This window comes from Anas platyrhynchos, chromosome 22 (assembly GCF_047663525.1).
Source record: "Anas platyrhynchos isolate ZD024472 breed Pekin duck chromosome 22, IASCAAS_PekinDuck_T2T, whole genome shotgun sequence".
Lineage (NCBI taxonomy): Eukaryota > Metazoa > Chordata > Aves > Anseriformes > Anatidae > Anas > Anas platyrhynchos.
In genome coordinates, this window is record NC_092608.1 from 6647656 (window position 1) to 6657053 (window position 9398).

Genomic DNA, 9398 nt, shown 5'->3' on the forward strand with positions numbered 1-9398 from the left:
TTTTTTTCCTCCCTCCCTTCCCCCGGTGCCGGGCTCCGGGCGGTGCCGCCGGCTCTGCCGCTCGCGATTGCACAATCGGGGTGTTGGGTGCGGGGGGGGTGGGAAGAGGAGGGGAAAGGAGGGAGGGAGGGAGGGAAGAGGAGGGAAGGGAGAAGAGAGGGAGGGAAGGGGAAAGGGAGGGGAGGAGGGAGGGGAGAGCCGGCGGCAGGGCGCACACAGCCCGCCCGCCCCGCCGGGACGCCAGCCAGCGCGGAGCTGGGGGGGGGCTGCGGCCAAACCTCCTCCTCCTCCTCTTCTTCCTCCTCCTCCTTTTTCTTCTACCCCCTCTTCGGGTGGTGCTGGGGAGGAAGGAGGGAAGCGCAGGTTCCCCCGGCGAGCCCCGGGCTGTGCAGTCTCTGCCACGCACCCGCTGACAGCCCCAAAAGGGTCCCTAACCCCAGGGGGGTCCCCAACCCCAGGGGTCCCCAGCCCCACGAGCGCCCAAAGCCCCTTGTCCGGGCAGTGGAGCCCCGCTGAGGGGCTATAAAGCTGTGTGATGAACCCGCTGCTGGCTGTGGCCCTGGCCGTGGCCGTGCGGAGGTGGTTTCCCAGCGTTTGCTCCTCCAGCAACATAAACAAAGTCTGGGCTTGGCTCACGGAGCGCAAATGCTTCCTATTAAAATACAGCTCTTAATGGAGAGGGCTTCGGGTAGAGTCCTTGGCATGGTGAAGTCTTTGGGAAAGTTGTTCAACACCAGCAAGGACGTTTTGCTTTTAATTTCCCTTCCTTTACCCTTTTTTTCTTTTCCCCTCTCCTCTTTTTCCTTTTCTTCCTTTTCCTTCTTTCTTTTCATCCTCCTTTTCTCTCTTCCTCTTTCCCATTAAAACTCTAACAGCCGAATACAATCCCAGTGAAACCCCATTCATTGCTATCTTTCCCGGACGATAATTGTTCGAGACCAGAAGGGCTCTGTTTCTGTAAAGACGCAATTAATCTAATAGAGGCCTCCACATCAAACACTGGCACGGCGCTACCCGAATCAAAGATACCTGCGAGGCTTGGATGGGCCCTGCTGGCTCCTGCCTGCGTGCAGATTTGCATACAGAGATCAGAGAAGCAGGAAGGGATGGTGGTAAGAAAGCAGCAGCTGTGCTGAGAGGTGTGTTGGCTGTGCCCTGGCAGTGGTCCTGGGGAGGATCGAGGAGAGCCAGCGTTGGGCTTGGGTGTTGGTGAAGGAGGCTGGAGGCTGCCAGTGGAGGAACGATTGGTTTCCTGCTGCTTGGTTCCTTCCAACTCCGAGACAATAGGATTCTGTAAATAAGTAGGATGGCAAAATCCTGCTTCCATCATCACTTTCTTATCCTGCTACCACAGCCTACCTGGCCCCGAACTGCAGTGCGCTGCTCAGCTCCAGAAGGACCAACAATGAACAAAGGAGCAGCCTTCCACCGCAACCGTGCACTGCAGTCGGGAGCCTGAACTCAATTTCCCTGGCATTTTCAATGCTGCCTCATCGAGCTGAACGCGGGCTCCGACTAATCCCTACCTGCTTCCCAGAGCCAGCATGACCATTAGTGAGCCTCTACCCAGGAGGCTGTTTTATTCTGAATAATGTAACAGGTGAAAGAGGAGACAGCAGAGGCTTGGGAGCAAGTTCTCAAGTCTGTGGATAAATGAGGAAAAATAAGATGTAGGCACAACGAGCTACAAAGCAAGTGGCCACAGACGTTAAGGTGAAATTCACCCAATTGTATCATGTCCACGGTTTGGTATTTTGATTATTTTTGTGGGATCTCAGCCAGGGTGTGATAATTCAGAGTGCAGCGCTAAGCTGTGCACAGCAATGTGAGCCAGCCTGCAGTCCATTCGCTGCTTCCTACTATTCATCTGTGTTCCAGTCCTGTAAACAGCCAAACAGCAGAAAGGGGAAACGCAGCGATCTGTAAACCTGGGGGTGGGGAGGCACAAGGAGCAGAGGCCAGGCTTTCTGCTGTCAGAAGAAACAGGCAGAGGTGCGACACAGCAAGCTGGCTGGGGGATGAAAGAAGCTGCCGAGTGGATGGCAGAGCCCCGTGCCAATACGTTCCCCCTCCTGTCTGGCGATGCAGCACCGCAGCCAGAACGAGGAGTGAGGAGCTGATGCCCACAGATGTCGTTTGGACAGATGCTGGTGAAGGCAGGGGCCAGATGCAGCCTCTCCACATCTGGGAGCAGAGGGCAGTACATGCGGGCACAGAGGAGCCATCCTCACCAGGGGTCCATCACCCCAGCCAGGTTTGCTGGCTCCAGCAGGGCTTTTCTACTCCCATTTTACCAGATCCTGCTCCCTGGGGAGCTTGCTGCCTGTCCCCAAAACACCAGCACCAAACCATGGCTGAGCAGGGCAACACGGGGGTTAGCACACCACCACTCTCCACTCTCACCCCAACAGCAAGCCCGCTCCATCCGCCTGTGGTTTGGCACCACAGCTAGAAACCATCTGAAAACACAGCCTTGCCCACGTACATCTTCCCCTCACCCCTTTTCCCTGCTGCTGGCTCAGCAAGGCTTCCGCACACCGAGACCCAGCAGAAACCCACGCTCTGGTCTCCCCGAGCTTCCCTCCCTCACCCACTGCTGCTGTTTTGGGCCCGCTGACAAACGCTCGCAGTGCCAGGGGCTCCCCGCTTGTCAGGACAGGACTGGGAACTGTGGGCGTGAGAATTAAAAGGGTGTAAGTTAAAAATAAAACTATTCCTTTTATTTGTGTCTTAGCACTGCTTCCAAGGCTGCCTGCCCATGGCTGGATGGTAGAAAACACTGCGGAGAAAGGCAGCTGGGAGAAGAGCGTGCCTGTGCTGGCGGAGGCTGCAGGCAGCAGCGAGGGAGAAGCTGCTCTTCTCAGCTCTGTTTCTCCCCAGGTGACTTGTTCTTTGGTCACGATCCTCAAGACACACCATACAGGGGCCAAAAAAGGGCTCCTGAGGGCAAACCTCCCCTGTTAGGCAAGACCTGAGAGGCACTGAGGACACAGGTCTGCAGCAGACCACCCTGCACCACCCCAGAGCAGCCAATTCTCTTCGCCTCTCATTTGCCAAAGGGTGCAATATTGTAGTGCAGCTCCCTGAAATGTTCCCTTCTCTTGCTGGATGGGAGAATTCATCACTTGGTTTCTAAATAAACCCTGAGACATCTCCAAGGTACCAGCTCGGGGCCTCAAATTGCTGTGTACAAGAGCGTATGTGTATGAGGGGAAGGGAGCAGGACTTGTGTCAGGAGATGGATTCAAAGATTTTACGGCTCAGTGAGCAAGGAAGCTGGGGGGTGATTGCCTTTAACCCCTCAGGTGGCTCAGGGACAGTGGTGGCAGGCAGAGTGTGAGCAGCAATCCTCACCCAAAGCAGGTGGGTACAACAGCATTTCCCTTAACCCCCCTGGGACGCACGCATTGCATCTGGCTCAATAACGCGTGGAGTTAATGAGCAGCTGGAGGGGCAGGTTCAGCTGTGGGGGTAATTTGGACCTGCCACCTCCAGCAGGCCACAGCTTTAGGGTAACAGATCCAAGCCCTCTGTGTAGGTGCAGCAGAACGGCACGAGCTGTGGTGGCAATTTGGCTTTCTGGCTTGAATGGGATGTCCGACGCACCTGGCCATGCACAGAAAGTGAGACTCGAGGATGGACCTGAGTGGCAGGGCCTGTGCTCGGGAGTAAAGGATTTATCATAGAGCTCATTAGAAAACATCTGGGCTCAGCAAATGACCTGGAATGCGACTCAGCAGCGGGGCGCTCCTCTCTTCCCCAGTCCCGGGAATGTGAGCTCCCGCAGGGTGAGACTCGAGCCAGCTGTTTCCTCTAATCCCATCAGCTTTTCCTTTACAGGGGTCCCAATGCTGGTGAGCAGGAGAGAACAAGAAAGTCCCGTTCCCTCCCCTCAGTGACTGGGATTAGTGGTTTCTCTGCAGTGCCATGCCAACGCATTTTGGGGCCCTGGGGCAGCAGTAAAAAACAAAGTACCCCTCCCATCTCCGAGCAAGTCCAAGTGTGATTAATTGCTTTTCTTTCCACCTTGCCCAATCGTTCCCCTCCCAGGCATTCTAGGCCCCTCCGTCCCTCCCTCCTTCCCTCCCTCACTTCCCCAGCAACTCAGGTCATGCAAAACCCTTCTCCTACCAGGCTCGTGTCTGCAGGGGCAGTTTCTATCTGGGAAGGCTGGAACGAGGCTGTTGGGCTTCATTTGCAGGTGAACATTCTTCCCTAAAAATTCTGTGGTTTTTTTTCTTTCCACTTCCAAAATATAATTTTCCTCCAACTCCATTGCAACCGGCTCTGATAACTGTCTTATTTCTTGCTGCATAACTTCCCCCCGCTGAAACCCTTTTATTACACTCGTTATTTTCCTTGCAGCGCTGCCTGATGGCCCCAGCCCAGCTCAGGGCCTCATCACAATAGGTGCTTGTATGTGTTTAGAGACAGTTCTGGCACCGAAGCGCCTACAAACTGTCAACCAGCAGTACAAACTTAGAACATACACATGTGTGCAGGGAACATTTTGCACATTACCAAAAGGAAATCAGCACCCGCCTGAAATGGGGTGACTCAGCCCGGAGCAATATTGCGCTGCTGTTGCATAGGAAAAGGCTCGTGTACAAACTCACTGGCCTTTAAGGAAATCACCCAAAATCAGAAGGCTCAAAGTCCTGCTTTCTGCAGTCTTATTACCACGGGAGACAGTCAGCATTTTTTTAAAAGAGGGGAACAGGAAAAAGAATGGGTATACTGATTCACTAACAGATTGAACAGCTCTGCTACCACTCCCCCCACCCTCCAGAAGATAAATGCAAATGCAGTCCTTAAGGTGCTGACATGATTTTGATATTTTAGAGGGTATGGTTCCTAACATCACAGAAACACGGGACACTGAGAAATCTGCTTTCATTCCCTCCCTCCCTCCCTTCCCTACTGTCCTGAAGCAGGACCATGATTTTTGGGTATGCAAAGCAGGTAATACTGCTGCAGCTGATGAGGAACTGAATGCAACTTGCCAGGGGACACGGCCAGAAATCTTAGCTTGTCACCGCCTTCTTGAACATGCTGAGCGATCTGTGCTAGCACTGACCAATTTTTCATCATTCTGCTTTTAATTTTTGTAACAGTACCACTGATAGAAACTGCTTCAGAGGCTGCTGCAATGTATGACAAGAGTTAATGTTGAAGCCTCAGTTAAGTAATTAAAGGCTCATCCTGTGCTCAGAGGAGTCACAGTGACCTTCCCTCTCTGCCAGCCTACCTCTATTTATTCCTAATATGGGTATAAAATCCACAACTTAGCAGATAGTAAACTAGAGCCTCCCACAAGCATGTCACCTACTGGGATGCTCCCAAAGATTTAAGGGAATTATTTCTAAGGCGTGAGACGAACCCACTAAGTTCGCTTTCTCTGCTCTGCCTGACGTGGTGCCGGCAGCACGGCTATGCAGAATTTCCTGTGCAATCATTGCAGTGCACCTCCAGTCCCAGCCCACAAACAATCCTGTAGCCCCACGCTGCCATCCATCATCCGAAGACACATTTATTGACATACAAAATGCCCCAACTCTTGACAGATTATCTACAACACCATGTAATCTTCAGAGAGAATGAAAAAAAAAAATGGGCCCCGTGCCTGGAAAAAGGGGGAAAAAACGCACACAGCATCAGCCAGTCCCTCAAACAAAACCAAGGAAGCGAAAACAGGCTGAATGGGAGGAGCTGGGAGAACAAAGCAGTAATGATCAGCATAGAAATAGGTTGCCTTGCATCTGAGAGCCCTGCCAGGGACATCTTCAGGGAGTGTGTAACAGGGTCCTTGAGCCGAAAAAATTCTGCATTTAGTTCATATCAGATCGAGCCATGGAACAGAGATCAGGAACAATGCAATCAACCGTTATGGCCGGGGAAGTTTAGGAGAATTTATGGCCAACAAGAAGAGTTTGATCATCTGATATGAATCCGTGTGTGTTACACGGGTCATTAGATTCCCCCAGTTACTCCCAGGTTGAGCAAAGGAACTTGCATTTAACACATCGAGAGCTAAAAAAATCTATCCATTCCTCAACATGCGTAGTTGCTTATCAGCTGGAGCCCCTAAGTCCTTTGTGATCTCGAGGTATGACCAGCATTTAATGTGCCTGGATGCAGAACTGCACATTTGTTTGTAACAAAATCTGCATCGCTGCACTTTGTTTTTTATTTACATCTCCCACCTATTTGGTATCCCACTGAACAGCTATTTTGCACCTGCCATCATTTTTATATTTACCTTCAATAACTAATGAAAATTGCAGGTAACACGAGGCAATAAACACATGCTGGCTCCTGAGGGAGACCGGGCATCCACACTCCCCACAGCACAATCAGGACACGGAAAGATATTTTTTCCTGTGGCTTTAGTCCAACTTTGAACCTAGAAAGATGCTGCTACAGAGAGAGAACTCGTAACTTGTGGCTCAGTTCCCTTTAGCCCAAGCCTCTTTTCCCTTCGTTCCAGTTATAACTACAGATCCTTCCAGCATCGTTAAGGAGCTAGCCCACCGTACCGAGCTGAGTCTCACCTCTGAGTGAAGTGGGTCTCAAAGCAATGATAAAGCAGGGAGAGTCTCATCATTCGCATTTTACAGGGGAGAAAACTGAGATGCTGTCTGTCACAACTGGACTCCTAAATCCTCAGGGAATGCAAGGCTCATGGGATTAGTAAGGGGTCTTGGGTTAAGCTGTTAGTCACTACTACTTCAAATGCAGCACTGAGGGGGAGGAAGAATACTCTCTAAAACTTCTAAAAAGAAACACACTCCTTCATACAACAAGAGATTTATGAACTGAATTTGAACTGATAAGGGCAGGACCTTTTCTAGGAAGGGGCATACACTCCTAACCCAGAGCTGGAGTCTTTACAAGCAGTACCAATAAGGACTAGAGGTGACTATAGTGATTTATTAGTCACCAACAACTTTCTCAGCATCTTTATAAGCAACAGGAGGTGGGTACCCACCAGCATGAGGAATATCCAGCTCTAAACAGCTCAAAGTGCTGTACAGCGAAGTGCTGACAGCCAGAAGTCACAAGAGAAACAGAGATCCACAGCTGAATTTCCATAAACTAGGTTCCCATTTAGTTTCAGCCTCAGTTAAGCATTTCACTGTGGGTGGGCTATAGGCTGGACTTTCAGAGCAGTTAAGACACTGCACACATTGCATACAGCTGCCTACCGGGGCTGGTGTGCCAAAATTCGCACCAGTCCCGTTTACAAAAGCAGGGGTGGGGTGGGAGACAGTGAGAAAGAAGTTTGTTTATTTCTTACTGTTAGGATGTGTGTGGTAGGGGGGGAAAGCAACAAAATCCTGCCAGCCCAGAGGAAAAGGGAGGGTCAGCAATACCTCCTATAGAAAGTGGTCTTCCAGGCAGGTCAATGCGCACTTCTTCCCCAGCTCTGCCATGAACCCCGTTTAGCTCAAGTACAAGAGCTGTTGCTCTAGTTAGAAATCACTATGACGACAACCACAGTCTCCTTTGGTCCACTCATGCACCCACTGCGTGCCTTTGCAAACAAGCACCTTCATGCTTTCTTTTGCATTGCTCTGAAAACTCGGAGGGAACCCAATGAAAACATCTGGAAAACCAATTCCTTCTCCTTTGGAGAATCACCCTCATGAACCCTCTGGAAGAGTTGAGTTATGCCATTACCATTGCACTTCCACTACTTAAGCAATATTGTCTCCTTGATCTCCTCCCTCTATCTCTGTTACTTAAGTCTGTTTTTAAGGTGGCTCTGCTGAGGCAGTGACCATGCTCTGAACTATGCCTATGGTATCCCTAACACAGCAGTGTCCTGTTGGATGAGCAGGGCTCCCAGATGCAGCTGTGACACAAAGAACTGGGAATACATTTCAGTATCTTTTCTCTTTATCAGATTTACAACAAAGTCAATATTGAGGACCTCAGTGTTTTGCTTGCGCAATCACTTGCTGGACAGTAAAAATTATTTTACTGTCCTAATTTATTTTTTCCTAATTTATTTTCCTAATTTATCAGGTACTTGGGGCAATGTCAGCAAATGGTTACAGAACATACCCTTTCTGGAGTCTCCCAGACTATGAAGTGGGAAGCCTTCCCCTGAAACTCCATGACCTGCCAAGTGAAAAAACAGTCAGAAAGAAAGGCGAATCGAATCGGTGGCTCAGGACTCAAATCAGAGTCCCAGCTGCCTGCCACATTCCCTCCAAGACTTATCACTGGCCTTGGCTACGGCTTCTCCCATCTTTAAAACGGGTATTATAAACCTTTTTTTTTAATCTCCCTTAATTCCATCTATTTGGTTTGTAAATTCTCCAGGGCAGAGACTAGTTTTTATTTGAGTGTACAGCACCACATACAGCAAGGTCCTGACCTTGGCTAAGAATCCTAGGCATGATTGAAATACAAAGAAATGACAGTATCTTGATCAAACACGAAGAACTCAGATAAACAATAGAAAAGCAGCTTGATATTTTTTTTTCCTGCAGTCTCTGCTTTTCCGTGACTTGTTTATTCATCTCAAAGCCTCAGCAGACATCTAATCAAGCTGTTAAGAGTCAGATTTGTGGCCAGTCAAGCATTCAGGGAGTTGTTAAATGTTCAAAAACATTTCTATGCTGCAAACAGCTACTTTTTTTTTTTCTTTCTCTCAAATAAAAATACGGTTTCTTTATTCACTGTATACTGACCATTTTCCTATTGAAATTGCATCAGGGTGATAAAGTAACTTCTCCACTAACAGGTCTCGTTAAGCTTTGGGTAGGAACACCTGACGTTTTTAGGCCTATCTTGTTTGCACTTTTTGGTACCAATCCAAATCACACTACAGTTAGACGAAGCAATGATTTCAGCAGGCTTAAGAAAGAAGGAAAAATGTGATAGTTTCCAGATGAGTGTATTATACTAAATTTAACATGCCTTTTGGTACTTAGAATTTCCACTTTTTCTCCTTCCATTTATGCAATTAGAAATCAAGCAGCAGGAAACTGTTCCTATTCCAACTTCAGCTGGGAACAGTATGGTCTCATTCCCACAGAGAGAACCAGAAGATTTGTCCTCACAAGGAGTTTTGTACAGCTTACACGGACAGGTTCAAAAATAGGTTTTTAAGACTACAATCTTAATAAAAACAAAACAAAAACAGGCCGATTACACACTTGTGTAGGTATATATATTTATGTGTCAGGACAAACAAGCAGCAGCAGCAAGGCAGCTGTGAAAAACAAAGTCATTATCACCCTATTTAAAGAAAAAGAACACTGAAAAAAATAAAAATCCATTTCTTAGAGTAAAATCATGTAGTTTTTCCACATTCATCCTAATGAATTTTGTATTAACGAGCAAGCAAATTTGTTCTGGTTATTCTCACTCCACTCACAGAGGACATC